This window comes from Dermacentor variabilis, chromosome 1 (assembly GCF_050947875.1).
Source record: "Dermacentor variabilis isolate Ectoservices chromosome 1, ASM5094787v1, whole genome shotgun sequence".
Classification (NCBI taxonomy): Eukaryota; Metazoa; Arthropoda; class Arachnida; order Ixodida; family Ixodidae; genus Dermacentor; species Dermacentor variabilis.
In genome coordinates, this window is record NC_134568.1 from 9,133,335 (window position 1) to 9,155,239 (window position 21,905).

At 44.9% G+C, this 21,905-nt stretch overlaps 1 non-coding gene across 1 annotated transcript; it reads left to right on the forward strand.

Moving 5' to 3' along the window:
* The first annotated feature begins 415 nt into the window (after positions 1-415).
* On the forward strand, positions 416-489 carry TRNAN-GUU (transfer RNA asparagine (anticodon GUU)). The gene has a single exon. It is a non-coding gene; the product is annotated as a tRNA-Asn (tRNA).
* Positions 490-21,905: the final 21,416 nt, after the last annotated feature.

Genomic DNA, 21,905 nt, shown 5'->3' on the forward strand with positions numbered 1-21,905 from the left:
ACGGTCTCGGTGAAAGCGACCGCGAACATGGAAGAATAAATTTGTTCGCGCCGTTGACAAAGGTCGTTCGAAGAACAAGAGTATCGTCACATCCCATGTCATATCGGTAGGCGTTCGCTCTAGCTGTCATCACGGTATGCATCCTACAGATCCAGAGAGGTGAGGACTCGGTACTCCCATCCCCCCCCCCTATCGCATCCCCCCTTGACGTCCTTGCCCCCCCCCCCCCCGGGGAGTTTCCTCTAGGTCTGCTCCCGCGCCCAATGCTTATCGAGGGTGGAGAGTGCGGAAATATCACGTTGGAGAGTGAACAACAGAACGAATGCGCAGCTGCAAAAAATAAAGCGCGCCTCGCTCGCAAAATGTCAGCATGGCTTTTTGTTGGACTATTATTTATATCCCAGCTTGAACGTCTGCCTCCGTGGCGCAATCGGCTAGCGCGTTCGGCTGTTAACCGAAAGGTTGGAGGTTCGAGCCCTCCCGGGGGCGACAATGAGTTATTTTGTTTAGGTAGCGCTTTTTTTTTTCTTTTTTTTTTACGAGCACTCTTGATGTAGGTTGTCGCATTGCTAACCAAAGATGTTTGAGACAGTCGCCCTGAGAGCTAAGTTGCGATTTCCTTATTTCGGAACGGCAGTTCATACCTCGCCCAAGCTGAGTTGTACAACAATGCATATTGTCACTCTTTGAGAGTTCGCGTTCTGCACGCTTGCTGTATTCCGAAAAAAGAAAAGAACAAGAATTTTATTCACATGATAAAAGCAGCGTTAAAAATAAGTTCGCTAACACCACAACGCTCTGCGTTCACGGAATGCCAAGACCAGGCTTTTTTTATTACCAAGTGCTAATGTTCTTTTCCATTTCTTTCTTTCTTTCTTTTTTTCTCATTTTTCACGAGCACTCTTGGTGTATATCGCCGAGCTCCTAACCAAATATATTTAATACAGTCATCCTACGAGCTGAAGTTGCGATTTCTTTTTCTCTGAACAGCGGCTCATAGATTGTGTTCCACACGCTTGCTGTATTGTGACAATTTCTTTTTTTTTTTCACGTGAGACACGCAGCGTCAAAACAAAGTATTTTTTTATAACACGCGCATACCACAACGACGCTCTGCGTTCACGGAATGCAGAGACCAGGCCTCTTCAATGTATCCCATAAAACACCTGACACCATGGCGAGTACGCAGAGACACCGGCTGACGTCAAGCGCGCGAAAGTTCATTCTAACGGCATACTGATGATGATGACGAAGACATTAAAAACAGCGTGCTGCATGTTGTCGACTAACACGCGGTGTAAGGTATGTGGATGGTAATGCATAAAAAACACACTCCTGTTGTCGTTAGAGGGTGAAAGGCGTAACTAAAGAATAAAAGAAGAATGGGATGAATAGGTATTGGAAGCATAAACACAGAAATTGCAATGGAATGGAAACGACAGGCAGAAAAATAACGCAGGAAACATCGATACTTGTTTATAGTGAACTCTAACTGAGGAAGGAATAACAATCAGAAAACGTGCCGCTCTGTTATATTTTTAGACGTTATAGTGCGCAGCAAGACTATTCATCTGGGTGAATGGAAAACATTCTGCGCATGGCTGCGTGTCTTTTATGCGACGTCACTTGTATCTGCTTTCTATGGCCTCTACACAATTTTATGATCGGTTAATGTGTTTTGGCGCGTTGTTCTGAATACTTAGTACTAACACTAATACAGTTTAATATACATTGATTGATTGATTGATTGATTGATTGATTGATTGATTGATTGATTGATTGATTGATTGATTGATTGATTGATTGATTGATTGATTGATTGATTGATTGATTGCAGTGCCGTATCAGCGTGTAGTGCTGTACTAATGCGTGATTTGTTAATGCCGAATGTGGCCTCGGGGATCGCAACCACGCACCTTAAAGGTGCACCGTTGCACTCTCAGAGGTCATGTGTCGACGCTATTAGCCGCGATATTAACCTGGTGGTGGGAGCATCGTCACTGCATTATGTAATTAGGGGGTCAGATGCGCGAATTTTAAGCTCGCTTCAACGGTAGCGGTGCTTCGCGGTGAGGAATTTGCCGATTTTCTGGTAACGAAACAGTCTGGCAGAAGCAACCTGGTAATATATGCCGTCATCTAAGGTCATATATTTGCAAGAAAAGCACAGAATTTTAGATTACAGGGATTTACGTGCCAAAACCACTTTTTGGTTATGAGGCACGCCGCAGTGATTTAGATCAACTGGGGTTCTGTAATGTGCACCTAAATCTATGTACAGTCTTGGTCAAAAAACTTGAACCCGCTGTGAACGGCAGGGGAGCGGCTGCGCCCGGCTATCGCGGCGCTGGCGCCGAGGATAAAGAGGGCGAGCGAAGCATGTCTCTCAAGCATCCTATGATGACAGCGCTCGTGAAAAACTAGTGCGTCCTTCGTCCTGCCAGCTTCGAGGTCGTCTTGCGGCCGCTGTGCTACGGCGCTTCGTGCGAGTAAATCCGCTCGCCTGGGCAAAGCTGCCCAGATTCCACGTGGAGCATTATACCATAAAAATTCTCCTAATAATTGAAATTTCCTATTACAATTTTATCCTACGCATTCAAAGGCGAGAGCCTTCGCATTATGTTTCTAGATACACATTTTGAATGTGGTTCTGAGTGCAATGTAAACAAAATATAACATATGAACTAACATCTCTCAGTACTGTTTAGCGTTGTTCCAGGTTTTTATGTAATATGCGGGCAATTTACTCATCGTTCGTTTAGAAAAGGCGAGACGCAGTAATTTTAATAACACAGGCTCCCTTCGGAAAGGGCCTGTAACCGGCGTTACAATATTTGAAATACCGCAGTTCTCCACTAAGGAACGACCACACGATTGCGTTTGGCGTTGAAGTTCCTTAAATAAACCTTTAAATAAACTTTTCAGGACTAGAAGACGTTTGCCCTGCCTGAGTAGCCGATTGAGTTCGACCCATTCTCGCGGCATTACGGAAAGTGCCCACTGCCTGTAGCCTTTTTGATATCTTCGTGCCCACTGCCTCAGTGTCGTTAGATCCCACTTTCAAGCACACGTGAGGCCAGTGCAAGTTCATCCCGTTTGCATTGAGCATCACGCGTTTGAATCGTGTAGACCACGGCCACGAGATTATAGGATTCTCGCACAACGAAGGCGTCACACACCGGCGGTGCTGTCGCTGTCACGGGTTCACTCGAAGAAGTATTTTGGATATAGATAACTGAGGTATCGTTCATCTCTACGAGAAAGGGCTTCACAGGTAGTTTTTAAAAATGGGTTATACGTAGGGTCCTTATAACCAGAGACCTTGGCTAGTTCGCAGTCAAACACATGGGCAAGCTGCAATTGTTCGAGGTAACCACAGACCAAATCACGCTCATTGATGCTCAATGCGTTGAAGGCAGCTCCCCCTTGTGATTTCGTCAAGAGATGCAGGTACCACCCCGGAGCTTATGCTTTCTTGATTGATTTGCTACTTGTGACATTCATGATGACAAATAAGAGATGCCATTGTGGCACATTATTTAATATAGCATTCAGCTGCTAAATCTGATCTTAGCTACGATCCTCACAAGGAGCCCGTGTTCGACCATGCGCAGGACTATTCATAGCGTTGTTCCTTTAATCTGGTCCCAAAAAACATTTGCTCTTGATTACGATACTCGGAATTGCGAAATTTGAGCGTATCGCGTTTGACAGCGGTCGCCAGAGGCCCCCGCCCGCTCATCCAGCACACCCTGCAAACGGTATTCTAGCCTGTCGTGTGGCTTCCGTTTCGCCACCGCCGCGTTCGCGCCGCACTCGTCGCACTAGCTTTTCACGAGCGCTGTTATCAAACGACGCTTGAGAGTAAGAGACACGCTTCCCTCGCCCTCTTCTTCCTCGGCGCAAGCGAGCAGCGGCGCGCGCCGACGGTGGCAACGCCGCGATAGCGTAGCGCAGCTACTCTCAGGCCGTTTACAGAGGGTTCAAGTTTTTTAACCAAGACTGTACACGGGTGTTCTTGCGTTTCGCCCCCATCGAAATGCGGCCGTCGGGCCCGGGATTCGATCCCGCGACCTTGTGCTTTGCAGCCAAACACCACAGTCACTGAGCAACCGCGACGGGCCACAGAATTTTCCGACTTCTACTGAAAACAGAGTGAAATGTCACACAGCTGGGTCTTACTCGGCCACACAATCTCTGTTTTACTTGGTACTTTCTAAACGGCGGTCGCATTTCATGCTCCCTAAAAATTTAACATTGGTGTCAAATCACCCACTCGCCAAATGCCACATTTGCATCGAACCTTGAACAAGTAACAAAAAGCAGCATTCCTCTATAAATAAATAAAAGGTAGTGAGGAAAACCGGGACAGAGCCCGGTTGGCTCCCCTACACTGGGCGATGGGAAAACGGAGGGAAAGATTACGAAGAGAAAGTCCGCTGTGGATATCGGTCACGTAGCAACAGTTTTATGTTATCTCTGGCGGTGTGCACTCAGTCTATCACCGACGGTCACTCAATCCGGTGGCTTTCAAACATTGCAGCAGTGCCCTTGTGGCCTTTTGTAGCTGCGATATGCGAGGCCACGGTCCCAAGATCTTGATCAAGGCGAATCGTTCCCTATCCACCTGATTTAAGGCTGTGCAGAAGGGATGTCCTTGATTTTTCAAAGGTGGGCAGTAGCACGGTAGGTGTTCTATAGTCTCCTAGACACCGCAGGCATTGCACTCGACGCTATCAGCCATTCCAATCAAACATGTATATGCGTTGGTGAATGCAACGCCTAGGCGTAAGCTGCACAGCATTGATTCCCCACTTCGCGGAAGCCCAGTTAACAGTCGCAGTTTCATAGATGGGTCGAGAGAATGCAATCGATGCTGGGAGAATTAGGTGTACGCCACATCTCCGATGTCACACAGCTCGCTAACTTGCTTAAGTAATGGGCTGCTCCATTCCTCGATAAAGGCACAGAAACAATCTTTGTTCCTTCGTGGACTTTCCTAGCATGCTTGTCGGCGAGGTCGCTGCCGGAGATACCGCAATGACACGGCACCCACTGAAACACGACATCGTGTCCTTTCGCGATCATATGACAGTACGTTTCTCTTATCTCCAACACGATTTGTTCGCAAGACCCGCGGCGAAGAGCTCTGCAATGAAGATAAAGTAGCAAATCAGCTCGCATCATTTTACCCTATACACAAGTATATCACCGCTCTGGTTTACTTCTTGCATGCAAATCCTCGTTTTTCCATTGCGAAAACACTGTATAGCTTAATTAATTTAAGTAATATGCATCACTCTGTGCCACAACGTATTAGGATTTATTCCCGCAAGGTTTTCCTTCTGTAATCTGAGATTTATTGCCCTGTTGACAGTACAAACGTAGCACAACTGTCTAGCACACAGCTGATATTGCACGCTCTTGCGCTCAATTGGTACGTAAAAGTTTTTATTTCATTCTTTATTTTCATTTTGCTCATATGCCAAAATGAGCAGGCATTGTTATTTATTTATTTATTTATTTATTTATTTATTTATTTATTTATTTATTTATTTACGAAGCTATGCCACACGTAAAACCGAAAAGACGCAGGCGCTTCAGTATAAATCCTGCATCAGCACTCACCACACTGTCATGTAACGCGCGTTCATCTAATATTCATTTCGGCACGCCGTGTTGTTTGAGTGGTTACGAGGTAGTGCGTTTATTTCACACCATCCGCATTTTGATTGGAGTGAAATGTGAAAAAAAAACTTACGTATTCAGACTTATGTATACAAGATCTAGAGCTGTAAGTGATCGAAATTGATCCGGACGAAGGCCCCATTACGCCGTACCATATAGCTTGTGTGTTGACTCAGAAGGTTAAAGCCATAAATTGAATCAATCTAGAGAAATCAAAGAGAAAAACAGTTGCAGACGGTTAGGCTGCACCAACCGCTGAATTTCGTGCGAAAGAACATTTCTTTGAATCAAATTCGAGATTTTCTTGCGCCAAGTTAGGCATTCCTAGGTCGTTGTTTGGCCGGTTGCTAATTACATCCTTTGCAGTCGCGATGTCGTTCTTAAACTGTCGATTTATTGCACACACGATACGCTTAGTCATGCACACTGGGTTGCATAATGCGTACAGGGTTACTCGGTGGACACACGGGGAGGATTGCAAGCTTGTACGAAGACCACTTTGTGGTTTCACGCCGTACTGGCCAGTGTTGTAGAGCAGGCTTCGCACTTACATGAAGGGTATGCGAGGGGAAAGCATGCCGCGTCGCTGTACAGCTGATCTAAGTGAGGTGAGCAGGCTTGGGCGGATATTTTTACCCATTACTCACAGATGTATAGCAGGGGAAATTAGGGGCCCGTTACCTGAACAGACCGCAAGTGGAAGCCGTCAACGTTCAGTGAAATTAGAGACCCCCTCTGAGATGTAGTCATGTGTTAATGACATAATTATTTTTAAGCGGGAGATCAGACGAAAGGAACTATAAAATGAGACATAGTATACAACGGACATGCTGGACGCTATAATGTCAAGCTAAGCTTTGTGTGAAGCGAAGCCATCGCGTGAAGTGCTTAATTTATTGCTATAAAACTAAATGGTACGCGCATAGGTGTGTTTATTGTCATCCAATGCAAAATTAATCTCTTACAAAGCTTTATGTTTATGCATCGCACAGCTGACAACTTGGATGTCATGTAATGTTAGCAAGAGCAGTTTATGCGAATGGAGTCTCTGAGGAGCTTCAGTATCGAAAGCAAGACACTACTTGACTACCTACAAACAAGAGGATTTCCAAACTTGCGCGTGTGGAACAGATAATGTTCCCCAATGGAGCCGAGAATAGCTCGTAAGGGGATCTCACGCCTCCTATTCGAATATCTCCGCGACACTGAAATGTGGTAGCCGATTTCTGAACAGGGATAGATACGAATAGACGGAGCAATTGCCGGTCTAGGCTGCCAGAGGCCAGCACTCGACATTACAGACCACTATCCCATCTTTTGTCGCTTGTCTCATGCCTCACCACGTGCTGAGCGTTCTTTCCAAAAGTCCTTGTTTAACAAAGTTCAATTCATAGATTCCATCTCTTCTTTTGACTGGTCGACGATAAAATCTGAATCAAACGCTGAGCTAGCTTTTGTACGCTTTTCATCTGTAATACAGCAATGTGTACATGATGCAACCACTTTTGTTCGATGTAACAAGAAGTATCCAGCACCCCACAACCCGTGGCTCACAGATGCTTTGCTAGTGTGCATGCGCAAGAAAGAGAATATGTACAAGAAAATTAAACGTCGCCCATTTAACTTCAAATTGCAGAAGCAATATGCTTGCTATAAAAATGTCTTAAACAAATTGTTGAAAGATGCCAAAAAGAAGTATTATGAAATTAAAATTAATGAAGCTGAAGGTATCGCTAAACAGTGGAAGCTCATAAACTCTTTTTTGAACAGAAACTTAAAAGACTCACCAATAAGTGAGATTTCAAGCTCTAGTGGTACGTATCGAAATCCATCAGACATCGCAAATGAATTTAATAATTTCTTTTCCGATGATAATAAGCCCCTTCCTACCAGTCCTATAACAACACCCCAGAGACAACCACAATCTTTTTTTTTAATATCCTACCATTCCGGATGAAATATACAATGTCATACAACAACTAAAGCTAACAAGTGCAGGTCTTCATGAAATACAACCAGTGCACCTAAAATATGTTGCTTATATTGTTGCTGACCCATTTTCTTATGTAATTAACCTTTTATTTAAATGCGATGTATTTCCATCTAAACTTAAGAAAGCCAAAATAGTCCCTGTATTTAAAAAAGGTGATAGAGGGTTGATTTCTAACTATCGCCCTATTGCTATATTACCCGTGTTCAGCAAAATTATAGAGAAATGTTTTGAAAAGCGTCTAACTAAGTATCTAACAAAATTTGACATTCTTTGCACCACGCAGTTTGGTTTTCGTGCAGGTTACTCTACTAATCTTGCGCTTCTTTCATTCACTGATCGAAATAAACACCACATTGACGAAGGTAAATATGCAGGAGCAGTGTTTATTGACCTCACCAAAGCGTTTGATTCAATTCTTCATAATATTTGAATTACTAAATTAAACGCAATCGGTGTTGTGGGACCGGCGCTGGCTTTGTTCGCGATTATTTAACTAATAGACAACAGGCTGTTAGCATTTCTAATCACCTTTCTAACTTCAAATTAATTGATAGGGGAGTTCCTCAGGGGTCTATACTAGGTCCATTACTCTTCACTATCTACATTAATGACTTAACTGCCCATCTTTCACATTGTGAACCTTATCTCTATGCGGACGACACTACGATTCTAACTGCTGACATCGATATTAATAGCCTAATTTCTAAGCTCAATACCGATTTGGAAAACATTATTCGCTGGTGTCGTCACAATTCCTTAGAAATTAACCCTAGTAAAACAGTCTTCATGCTATTTCACCGCACTCAAAAGAAAGTAATAAATATTCCGACCATAGCTATCGATAGTTATCCCATCAAACCTTCTAGTCATTGTCGTTTTTTGGGGGTTGTCCTCGATTCCAACACTACTCATATTTCACACCTAAAGCAAAAAATTGGATATGGTATCCGGATTCTTATAAAAGCACGTCCATACATACTTTAGACTACCAACCTTGCTTTCTCTTTATCATGCATTCATTCACAGTCACTTCACCTATTGCATTGCGACTTGGGGCAACACATATAGCTCTCACCTTGTTCCTTTACAATACGTCCAGAACCAGGCCATCCGCATTATTACTTTCCAGTCACCCCTATGTAGTGCATCTGCTCTTTTGCAAGAGCATCGCATTCTCACAATTCATAAACTATTTCAATTAAACATGGCAATCCTTTTATATAATTCCCTTCACTCAAACATTCCCCAAACAATCTTTAACACTGAACAACTTGCTAATCATAATAATACTCGATTTGCATTAGCTAACAACTTCTTATTACCTAAAATCAGAACTAATTTTGGCAAATTCACTTCTTCGTTCACAGCGATGTCTTACTGGAACTGTATTCCAACGGACATAAAGCTGTCTCCTAGTATAGGCAGCTTTAAAAAGCATTTATTTACATATTTACTTAAGTTGTGAATGCTGTAATGTAATTGAACATGTTCCGATTGCTTCATTATGGGTAAACTGCTATATCTCTTTAACATTTCACATTTCACCACATTTCACCATTTCACCAATATTTCATAATATCTGTCCACTTGTTTCCTTGTGTCAGTTATTGCTGGAACACTGCCTCTGGGCTACATTTCACTTCCCATGTTTTGTTTTGTTTTCAATTCAGTACATGATGTAATTCTGTACAGCGTTATGCCATGTTTTTAGTTTACTTGTTTTCTTGCACTAATACATGTTAACAATTCTACCTCTTTGCTGTATTTGCATTAACCTGAATTATTTTGTTACTTTTATTTGTTCAAAACTCAATTCTGTGTACTATCAAATAATGTTTCGGTTCCTTTGGTGCGTTTGCTGTAACCTAACTTGTTTTGATCTTTCTAATTAGAATAGGAGGTCCCCCTACAGCCTTGAGCTTTGGGACCTCCTTCTGTATATCTTGTTACTATGATTTTATTTTGCGAGTGAATAAATAAATTCTTCTTCTTAAAACTGGCCGACCGACGTCGCTGCAGTGATGTCACGGGACGAAGACGATGCTTGAAGTTTGTCGACGGAAGAATGGCGGGGGCAGGTGCACGGGAGCTGAGATAAGTGCGACGCGAAAGAAAGCGGTGTAAGGTTCGCTATCATGTGACCCGTTTCTGTCTTGCGTCATTGATCCATGATGGGAACAGCGCACGCGCACGCACACGCTATATACGCGACGTGATGCACTCACCAATCGTTGGTACGAGTGAAGCATGGGTGCGATTAAGAAATTAAATTATGGGATTTTACGTGCCAAAACCACTTTCTGATTATGAGGCACGCCGTAGTGAGGGAATACGGAAATTTCGACCACCTGGGCTTCCTTAACGTGCACCTAAATCTCAGTACACGGGTGTTTTGGCATTTCGCCCCCATCGAAACGCGGCCGCCGTGGCCGGGATTCGATCCCGCAACCTCGTGCATAGCAGCCCAACGCAATAGCCACTAAGCAACCACGGCGGGTATGGGTGCGATTCTGGCCAACTTGTAGATTTAAGTCAAAGCATTAGGCTAAGATCTCACGCACACTTCTGTCACGCTACCGCCAACAGTTCGATATGTGATTGCGCCGCCGTTCAAGATGGCGTGCCCGTTAGTACATTCTTCACGATTGGACTACACACTTCATGGAGCAGACGAATGTATGGCCGAAATGCTGAGCCCATTGTTTCTTCTAGAGTATAGAGTTTGGTCGAATGATTGTTCACGTAAAGGATATGTACGACTAAACACAGTTAAAGACCGAACTGCTGCCCTTTATTTATATCCTGTCTGCTGTTGCCTCCGTTTAAGGGGCGACAATGACTGTTTAAATTATGCGTTGTTATATTTATAAATATGTATTTCGGGTCTGTCTAAAGTCATTAAAATATTATGTATTGCATTTTAACTGTGCCATATTCGAATACGATGTTACACTCGCAGCAATATATACCTCGCATGAAAAAAAGAAATATTGTGGCCGAATGGGTAGATCGTGAGGCTGCTGTACTGGGTACTTATCAGGAGTCCGAGGTACATTTGCCAGCTTTGGACAAGTGAATTCTTTCATTTTCTGTTTGCGAGTCATCGCCAAGACACGGTCAGCAAACGCCGGGAAAACTTCTTATGAAGAATGGTCCGCATTAGTGAAACACTGCACGCAAAAATATGGGGACTGAACTCCCAATTCCATCATGTCACGGGTTGTGCTGTACGGTGGCAGATGTGGCTCGTCAATTCGATAAGGCGTATTAGTAATTTTAGCGTAACGCCTTTCCTGGCCGTGGAAGCGGATGGGCAACATGTCTTTAGCTTCATTTTTACTTTTCCGTATTATTTTTCGACATATTAAACATATTACGTATTACATATTTAATTACATATTAAAATTATTAATACGTAAAAACATATTAACTTCCTGGATGCTTTCTTTGGCTTCATTGGGTGTTGGCTACAGGGCGTTGTAATTAACAACAAATCGAGACCTTCGTTTCCCGTTGTTCTTCTCGCCATTCCTTGCGACAGCTCAGTGGCCATGGGGTTCTAGCTCCAGTCGTAGTTTCAGTCGTGACCGCAGCGGCCCCGCATTTCGATTGGGGTCGAAATGCAAAAAAAAAAAAAAGAAATGCACGTGTGCTTCGGTTTAGGTTCGCGCTAAGGAAGCCGATTGGATATAAACAAATCTCATAATGAGATCCTGGTTTTGGCACACAATGACTCACAACTTAATTATTATTTTTTCCATTGCACCGCGATGGCCTTTATTGGTCAGTTGCTCCCAAAAGATGATGCACTACGTGACGTCTGCGGCTGAAAAGAATTTCCGCATCATCCGCTATGGCCGCGAGTGGCGCTGGCTAACATTACCGTAGGGCTACATCCGTAGACCACCCGAGAAAATGGACTGGAGCACAGTCGCCGCCAAGTCACACCTTCGAACGGCTAGGTGGGAAACCGCGAAGGCCTTGATACCACTGGTATCGCTTAACGTGCAGGAGCAAAGCAGGGTCTCGGACAGATGCAGTGGTGGGAAGCTCCGAATTAGTTTCGTTCACCTGGTGTTCTTTGGTGTTCACCTGGTGTTTTTCGAAGACCACCCAATCTGAATGCGGTCGCCGCGGCCAGAAAACGAACCCGCAACCTCGCGCTCGGCAGCAGAGCACTGTATCCGGTGAACCATCCTGGCGATTAGAAATCGTGGTGGTTAAAAATGACCGATCTCTTGACGGTTTTGACCCCCTACGCCCCACAGAGCAGCAGTGTGGTGAAAAACAAAGGCAATGCGACAGTTTGCAAAGTATACATAGAAACAGAATTCAAAATCACAATACCCGCAATCTATTGCTTAATTCTAATTTTACACGTACTCTGTTACATTGTCATGATTTTACCCAATTAACGCAATTCCACAATTTCTTCGGCAATTCCCATTGCACAATTCTAACGCCAACGTAGACAAAAATACAGATAAATAGAATTCATTTAAGTCCCCTACAATGCATTCTTAACAGTTACACAGTTAACAGTTAGGATTTCGTGAAGGCCACCCCTAGCCTTAAGCGATAAAGTAGGGTGGCCTCACTTCGGCGGAGTCGAGTTGGCATACAGAGATGCATCAATGAGGGCAGGTCGTGTTGATGATTGCTGCGGTTGGTCTGGCTGCTTGGTGTGCACCATAGAGAGAGCGTGATCTTCCGTGCAAGCACTTGAAGTCTGCTGGCTGCGTCGGACCGTGAAAGTGGTATGGCCTCTTCCTGTGTGTCTTCAAGAGCTGTCCGAGCGGCTTTATCGGCGTCTTCATTTCCTATGACGCCGCAGTGACTTGGCAGCCACTGAAACGTCACGTGATGTCCTTTCTCATGTGATGTATGGAGTAGGCATCTAATATCGAGCACGAGCTGTTCGAATGGCCCGCGACGCAGAACTGATAGCACAGATTGTAGGGCTGGCTTTAAGTAACTGAAAATTGACCATTGTCGAGGTGGTTCCCGATTGACGAAACAAAGTGCAGCGCGAAGAGCAGCTAGTTCCGCAGATGTAGATGTCGTTGGGTGGTCAGTCCTAAAGCTGATGGTAATACCTCTTGCTAGGACGACCACAGCACCGGACGAACACTGGATGTTTGTGGAACCATCAGTATACATATGTGCATTGTCCGCGTACCTCTCGTGCAGAAGAAGCAGAGACAGTTGTTTCAGCACAGGCGACGACAAATCAGACTTTTTCCCGATTCCTGGTACGCTGAGATGGACTGTGGGGCTGACAAGGCACCAAGGGGGTATCGATGGTTTAGATGCAGCGGTGAGGCCCGAGGGAAGTTTGTCGTTGTGCTTGACGATAGTTTTAGAGAATGATGCTTGGTGCCTGTCTGAAGGTAGTGTTGCAAGGTGGTGATAGGGGGCACGTGCAAAATGTCTGATATGCGTTCTCAGGGCTTCCACCGTGATGTGAGTTTGCATTGGATGGTCCCGAACAATCGCAATAGTTGCCTCAGTTGACGTTCATCTGGGCAAACCAAGACAAACTCTGAGTGCTTGAGCTTGTGCTGCCTGCAGAGCACGAATATTTGTCTTGCAGGTGTTGTTCAGTACAGGTAGACTGTATCTTAAAGAAACCGAGAAAAAGAGCTCTGTAGAGTCTCAGCATTGCGTCTACTGACATCCCCCACGTCTTTCCTGTCAAGTATATAAACAACTGGGAAGCTGCTGTCAGGCGCCGTTTCATGTAGGCCACGTGCGGGCTCCAACTCAAGTCTCCGTCGATAATTACGCCAATAAATCTGTGGGTTCTGACATAGGGAATGGTCCGCCCATTGCTTGAGATGACATAAGGCGTCATTGGTTTGCGAGTAAATGCCACTAGGGCGCATTTTTCTGGCGATATGCTCAGACCTTGTTCAGACAAGTAGCTCGCTGTCAAAGTAGCCGCTCTTTGAAGCCGTGCACGTATCTGAGGACGTGTGACTGCCGAAGTCCAGACACAGATGTTGTCTGCTTATATTGAAATTTTGGTGGTAGTTGGCAAGTGTTCAGCATGTCCAATAAGAGCGAGGTTGAATAGCGTCGGGCTGAGAGCACAGCCTTGAGGAACGCCCCTGCTGGTATAGCGTCGCGTAGTGGGGCCATCGTCAGTTAACACATAGAATGACCTTGCAGATAGGTAACTTGCAATCCACAAAAATACTCGACCATCTAGGCCAACCGTCACAAGAACGTCGAGAATCGCCTCATGTAATACGTTATCGTATGCCCCTTTCACATCTAAAAATAAAGCTGCAGATAAACGTTTACGGGACCTTTCGTGATGGACATACCAAACGAGATCAACTACATTTTCGATGGAAGAGCGGTCACGTCGGAAACCAGCCATGGAATTCGAATAAATCTTGTAGTATTCAAGGTACCATTGCAGGCGGCCAAGGATCATCCGTTCCATTATCTTTCCTACACAGCTGGCCAACGCTATTGGGCGGTTAGAGGTTAGCTCTAGCGGGGATTTGCCCTGCTTCAAGATTGGCACCACTCGGCTCACTTTCCATTCGTCAGGAACATTCGTCAGGACCCCCGCAAGCCGCTGTCTCACATTTGGAAAACGGTGCAAGGTCTGCGTTGCCTTCCGGAACAGCGTTTTCCATTCAAGGCGCTCGCGCTTTTCCAAGGGCGGCAAGACATCGATGTCGCAGAAGACTTTTGAGCGCGGATGGCAGACCAAGCGACACGTCCAGATCCTCCAGCCCGAGATGACGTCCCCCATTCCCGTGATTGCCGCATGGATCTTCCTTTTTCAATGGAGGAGCTCGAGGCGGCACTAGCTCTCTGCAGGCGCTCATCATCTCCGGGTCCAGGTGGTATATCATACCGAGCCTTGTGCTATCTCGGAGAATCCGCACGGATAGCACTACTGAGTCCCTACAACGGCCCTAAAATGCTTCCCTGTGGTACACCAGATAAGATTGGCTCAAAATCTGATAAGAGTTTCATTTAAACACACCATTTGTTTACGGTACTTTAGGTAAGACTATTAAAGCACGACTCATGCCCCTAATGCCATAGTGACTGAGTTTCTGAGATAATAGAAAGTGGTCAGTCAAATCAAATGCTTTGGATAAGTCTATATATATCCCGAGAACAAGAAGCTTTTCTTCAAAGGCGTTTTTGTTTAGTCAATGTCATCTCAGTCGATCTCTGTTTTCTAAATCCAAACTGGTAGTCAGAAAGAACAGAATGCTTACTTAGAAAGTTAGTCAACTGGCAATAAATAATGTTTTCTAATGCTTCAGACAGTACTGGAAGAATCAATATTGGTCTGTAATTGGAAAAGTCCGAAACAGAACCACTTTTATGTGTGACAACAACCTTTGCGATTTGCATTTCTTTTGGGAAGACGCCGGTACCCAAACAAAGGTAATAAATGTATACTAGTGTCGGGGCTAATAAGTCTATTACAAATTAAAATGGTTGGATTTAAAAACCGTCTTTATCCTTATATTTACTCGACCGGAGGTTGGAAAACACTAATATTATTTCTGATTCAGTAGTTGGAAACATAAATAAGGTTTCGTGAACGCTTCGTGCCGCACAGGCACAACCGACAGGGACACCTGGTGCGACACACAGCGATTTTGTAACATTAATTAAAAGCTATTAAACTCGTTGGAAAGTTCCTTTCCGCACAGAACTTCGCCTTCTTCTTCAATGGAAGCAATAGGACGGCGTGACCGGAAAGAAGCGATTTAGTTGGCCCCATTGCTCTCGGGCACTGTGTCTCGAAACGGGCTCGAAAAGATTGCTAAAGTATTCCAATTTCGACTTCTTCAGTTTTCGGTTTAACTGATTACGGTATTTTTATATGCGTCTAATTTTGGAGGGTCTGGAGATTTAATGAACTGCGTAATAACTTGTCTTTTAATTTAATTTGACGGATTAGTTCTGCCGTTATCCATGGTTTTTTTTTGCATTTTCTTGCGTGCCTCAGAGGAAAGGAAGTGTCGTAAATAGCCTTCAGTTTGGATAGAAAAGCATCTTAATCTGTGTCAGGATCATTTATTGATAAGACGTATTCCCAGTCAGTGTCGGACCTCGCGTTCCGAGAGTTGCTCAAGGTGTTCAGATCAATGCGGCGATACTTGAAATCATGTGGTCTACGAGCGCTATCTGGTCTAGCGTTGTTAACGAAAGCGAAGATTGGGAGGTGATGACTGATGTCACAGGCGACGGTCCGTGCATCTACGTTAGACTTATCTGCATTTGTCATGATAACGTCGATACACGTTGCCGTGGAGCACGTTATGCGCGTCGGGGCTTCGATAACGTTGAAAAACCCATAGGCATCAATTAAGACCACAAGTTCCTTTCCCGGCTTCGATAGGTATTTCATATATATATATATATTCACATCGCCCGACAGATAAAGCAATCTTCCATTAGAAGACGCGTAATCGAAAAGAACTTCTAGCGTTTAAAAAAAGTGCGTGGTCTTGCATTATTATTATTATTATTATTATTATTATTATTATTATTATTATTATTATTATTATTATTATTATTATTATTATTATTATTATTGGAAATAGCACAAGTTGACCATGAACGACGACATTAAAGTCAAGTAAATCTTTAAGTAAAGTATTTTTACAGCAAGCAACTATATTTGAAACCACTATAACGATTTCGTTGGTCCTCTCATAACGTTACGGCTTCTTTTCTCCCTAGAATTCAACGGTGCTGACTGCAGTTGTATTAACTTCATAACACAACACTGCTTGATGTGCTACATAATTGCATTTTCGTTATTGCCATTGCCGCGGCTCGTGAATTTACATACTGTGTTCTAAACCACCTTGTAATCCTATTTTATAATTACACTTGCTGGACCTCTGAACAGGTCGCCCAATTTAGTGAATAAATATACTGCAAGCAAGGTACTGCAGAGAATAGAAAAATGAATGCTACCCTCGTGCGTCTGGCAGCCACTTTTCTTTCTCACTGCACTGAAAAGGATTTTCTCTCAATGAGCTTCTGCCCTTGTTAAATAGCCTTCACAAGGGAGCCGGGGTTTCTTCTTTTGCATCATTTGTCTGCGTGTTCTTTGTAATGACCAAGCGAATAAAGAAACGTTGTCTCAGAACAGTACACCGTTCTTGGCGTGCAGGGGGTTCTGCCAGCCCCGCAGCCAGCAGTGCTGTTATCCTTCTTCCTTCGTAGCAAGATGGCGTCCAAAACGATCGGACCAAGCCTGCTGACGGGAAACCCGCAGATTAACAGACGGCGAATGTGTGGCACAGGCTTGTGCGCATATCAGGCAACCAACGGGGCGCCGTTTGCCGTGTATGGAAACGCGCTAAGTACCACTAGCTTCCTCCTAGGCTGTCACCGGGTGAGGAAGCCACGCAGCGGGAATTTCGCCGATCAACGCCCTCGCTCGCTATGCAGCTGCAGGTAGTCATTTCGGTGTAACTCGCGGTTGGCGTAACTTATTGCGGCAATGCGCCAGTGTGACTGCGACGGCGCTGCTTTGCGGTCCTCACGACGAGAGTTTCGACTTCAAAGAAAAAGTCACGCTGATCACATGCTGGCATCTATATGCGAAACGAAGGTTAAGTAAGGGGGTTAATTAAATGATTTGCAACAACTGATGATGCGTATAATTTGATTTTGGCAGGGGTATTCCGAGAAAACTACGAAACCTATCGGGCGATCTTTAGGGATTCTGTACCCGTTGTGTCACAGTGAGACATACCCATTCCGGAGCAAAGACAAAGGACAGGCACACCCGATGTGGCACACACCGAGCGGCTACATCAAAGAAAGTAAAAGAAATCAAAGAATTCCTCAAATATAAATTCACCGTGCTGTTAACAGATCAGTGTGCTTTGGATGTATCTGTGAGCCGACATTATATATTCAAATTTTTTATTAACATGAAAATAAAAGAGAGAGATGTAGCCACCCTACAATGGTGACATCTACTCCTTTTCTCATAACAGAAATAACAATATATAAAAAATGCAGTATTGAAATGAAAAGAAACGACGTCACAGGGTCAGAAATCCACAGCACATAGCCCTATACATCCATGAACATATACATGTAAAAGGCAAATAGCACCACATGGAGTTTGTAAACAAAGTCGCAAAGTCGCACAAGGGGGCTCCCATGTAGACTGGGACGAGCATGCGAACAGATGAGGAATTACAGATTCAAGTTTTATGCAGGAATCGTACGTAGGGGGACATTCTGAAGCATTGGCCAAGAACCCAGTGGCGTATACTGAGTGGCTACATCAAAGAAAATAAGGTAAATCAAAGAATCGATTTAATATATTTCACCATTCCGTTAAGAGATCGGTGTGCCTGTCAGTGAGCACTATACGCGCAAGTTTTATGGAACAAGTTTTTTTTTGCATCCAGAACACAGCTGGACAAATGTGGCCGGCATACAAGATGTACATCATTCACCTTGTAGTTATGGTTCCCTATATGTATATGTCAGTGAAGAGGTGTAGCCCACCAACCCCTCCTTAAGTTTACGGTTAATAAGAATTTTATTTATTTATTTATTTATTTATTTATTTATTTATTTATTTATTTATTTATTTATTTTACTGTCGATTCCACTGTGATTTCGAAAAACCCCAACTTTTATGTTCACGGACACTGATTGTGTAACAAGTGGTGCTCTCAGGCACGTTGGCGCTTAACTTCTGACTGCCGGTACTAAATCTGTAGATGATTTTCGTGGTATTAAAGCAAATGGGTTTTTTTTTTTGCTTCTTTCGCCAATTTTTCTGATCGGTTAGTGGTAGGACTCGGCAAGAAAAACGTTCGCTCGCTCGGGCTTGCATGAAAGTTACCGTCGAAGGTTTCTGCACAGTTTTTATTCCGCTATTTGTCAATGGGCTACTTCGAAGCTTACGGCCATGTTGCTTAGGCTCTCGCCAGGCAAGGAAAAGCAACAAACTTTGCATTTCAGAAGTTGTGATTGCACGGACCAGAACTTTGCCATAGGTTGAGTCGAGCCAATAGCTGCAGTCAACTCCTAACGACGATAAGGCGAGCACGATACTCCACGAGCCGTAGACAAGCCCTATAGACTCGGTTATAGCATTCGCCGAGTCAGGGACGTTATAGAGTGTGAACAGACAATATTAGCCCTTCCACGTTCCTTCCTATGACGTTCAAACAGATCATTTAGACTATCTCACTTCCTTCTTTTTTTCGTTGGAAAACCACGTTTTATCAAGGTAGGATGCCGTGTAGAAGTGCTTCCGAATAATTTGCACTATCTGGTGCATTTATTTTAACGTGGTGTTAGCGTGCCAGCGTTGGGTCTTGAACCCACTACATTAACCCACGTTAACGTGTCCTGACAACACGGGAACACAGAACTACCGCGTACTGCCGGACATCCGTCAATGTTTCTACTTGGGACCCACTCCGAGAAATATGCATACCGTCCACCACAGGCATCGACGATAAGCACGAGTGAAACACCTGCATGAAAAATTATGCTCTGTGGTAATCAATGTAAGCGAAGCTTTCTGTGCTGGTTGCTTTGATTGGCGATAATTAGCGGTGATGTTGACAGCGAAAGCTTAATTTCATCAACGTTTAGTCTGATGCGAGAGTGGCAAATTGATGTTAAACGTTACCTTGAGTACACCGAACATACAGGGAGAGGTGTTTGCTTGAAACTTTGTTATGCACCACATTTTATAACCTATGAGAGGGTTGAGCACTCTCATTGCCTCACATGGCACATTGCATTGTGGAAGAAGTATTAAACTTGAATTGGACTATGGGACTGTATGTGCCGAAACCACAATCGGATTATGGGGCACGCCATAGTGGTGGACTCCAGATTAATTTTGACACCGTGGTGTTCGTTAACGTGTTGCGAAATCTAGCTGCACGTGCGTTTTATATTTCGCCCCGTCGAAATGCGGCTGCCGCGGTAGGGATGAAATCCGCACCCTCTAGGAATGCCATAGCCGAAAAGCTGCCGCGGCGTGCACAGAATTGTTGGTTTGACGGTTGGCCGCTTCCGTAGTGTCGCCTGGACCACACGGTGCACTTTAATTAATGCGGCTCTGCTTCTGCACTCCCTGCGTAAGTTGTCAGCTTGATATATTTGCAAGGTGTTTATTTTTCGGAAAGAGCAGAAACGTACTGTACCGTATTTTGACCTTAAAATTATTCAGTTTCCCCGCTACCGCTGTCGTGTCTATAGTAGTAGCGTTTCCTTGCCTTCTCACGTCACTTGTTCCCACTCCCCCTTGTTTGGGCACTGCCTCTTCTCCCCCTTCCTCTCTAGAATTCTATCTGCGTTCCCTCTGGATTCGCACGTTAGTAGAGCTAGGTAAGCGCTGCAATTCCTGCAGTGTTTCTGAGGGGCGTCACGAGTAATTACAGCTGTCAAGAAGCTAGTTGGCGACGCCTAGAGAGCTCCAGAGGGCATTGTGCACATTCGACGCGGTGGGGTCCAAACGAGTTTCTCGCGTCGCCTTGCTCCTGTCTTGTACGCGGTGTGCCAGACAACAGCAGCAACAGCAGCAGCAGTGGGAAAGTTGAAGGAAGAGGCAAATAACGCTTTGCTTTAAAAGCTTTGCTTCAAAACACGCCATTTTCTCCTGCACGAGGTTGATGGACGCGGCCACGTATCCAGACAGGGACGCTCACGCCGTCAGCGTGGGGAACTCAAAGCTGCCGGAGATCGACGCGATGACGATGTTGAGACACCACTGGCGCGAAAGAGGCGGCCATCGCGTTGGCCATTGGCAGAAAGCCTGGTGAATATCTCTGCTCACCGACTCACAAGCGGGAGAGAGAGAGAGAGAGAGAGAGCAAATGGTAAGGAAAGGTAGGAAGGTTAACTAGGACTGAGCCCGGTTGGCTACCCTACACTGGGGAAAGGGAAAAGGGGACGGAAAGATTAAAAGAAGAAGAGAAAGTCCACCGGGGATATCGTTCAGTCACTCAGTCCGGATCAAAGTCGCTGACTCAATCCAGTAGCCTTCAAATATCGCAGCAGAGCTTTTGTGGCCTTTTGTAGCTGCGATATGCGAGGCCATGGTCCCAAGATCTTCTTCAAGGTGAACGGTGTTCTATCTAGCTGATTGAGAGCTGTGCAGAGGTCATGTCTTTCGTTTTGAAAAGATGGGCAGTAACACAGTAGATGTTCTATAGTTTCCTCGGCACCGCAGGCATTACAGTCGGCGCTATCAGTCATTCCAATCAAAAACGTATATGCATTGGTGAATGCGACGCCCAAGCGTAAGCGGCACAGCATTGTTTCTTCATTTCGCAGAAGTCCTGGTAACAGCCGCAGTTGCATAGAGGGGTCGAGGGAATGCAATCGTTCTTGGGTGAATTCAGGTGTGTGCCACTTCTGTAATGTCATAGGGTGCGCTACCTTGCTTAGGTGTTGGGCTGCGTCGGTCCGCGATAAAGGTAGAGAAACAAGGGTTGCTCCTTCGTGCGCTTTCCTGGCAGCTTCGTCAGCGAGGTCGTTGCCGGTGATACCGCAATCGCTAGGCAGCCACTGAAACACGACGTCGTGTCCTTTCGCTATCATATGATGGTGCACTTCTCGTATCTCCGACACTAGTTGTTCACATGACCCGCGACGAAGAGATTACAGAAGACATTGTAAGGCCGCCTTCGAGTCGCAGAATATTGCCCACCGATTAGCGAGTTGGTTGTTAATGTAATCAACGGCACCTCGGAGGGCAACAAGCTCCGATCCGGTCGATGTTGTCATGTGAGAAATCTTGTATTGGACGCTAATTGATCGTGATGGTATAACCACTCCGCCGGTGGAGCTGGTCTGAGTGGAAGAGCCATCCGTATATATGTGGACTCGGTCAAAGTAGAAAGTGTTCAAACAATCCAGAGCTGCTTGCTTCAGGGCAAAGGTAGGCAGGTCGGTCTTCTTTCTTATACCTGGAACCGTGAGACGCACTCGAGGTTGTTCTAAACACCACAAAGCTGAGGTTGAACGTGCTGAGGGTGTGAAGCCCGAGTGGTAGACAGGCACGATGGATGCTGACCTCGTTGGAGAAGGACGCCTGTGGTCGTCGTTCTGGCAGGCAGGCAAGAGAGCTTGACTGCGTGCGTGAAACATGACGAACATGGGCCCTAAGCGTGTCGATGCCAATGTAAGTCGTGATCGGATGGTCTCGAGCCATTATAATGGTTCCTGCTGTTGAGGC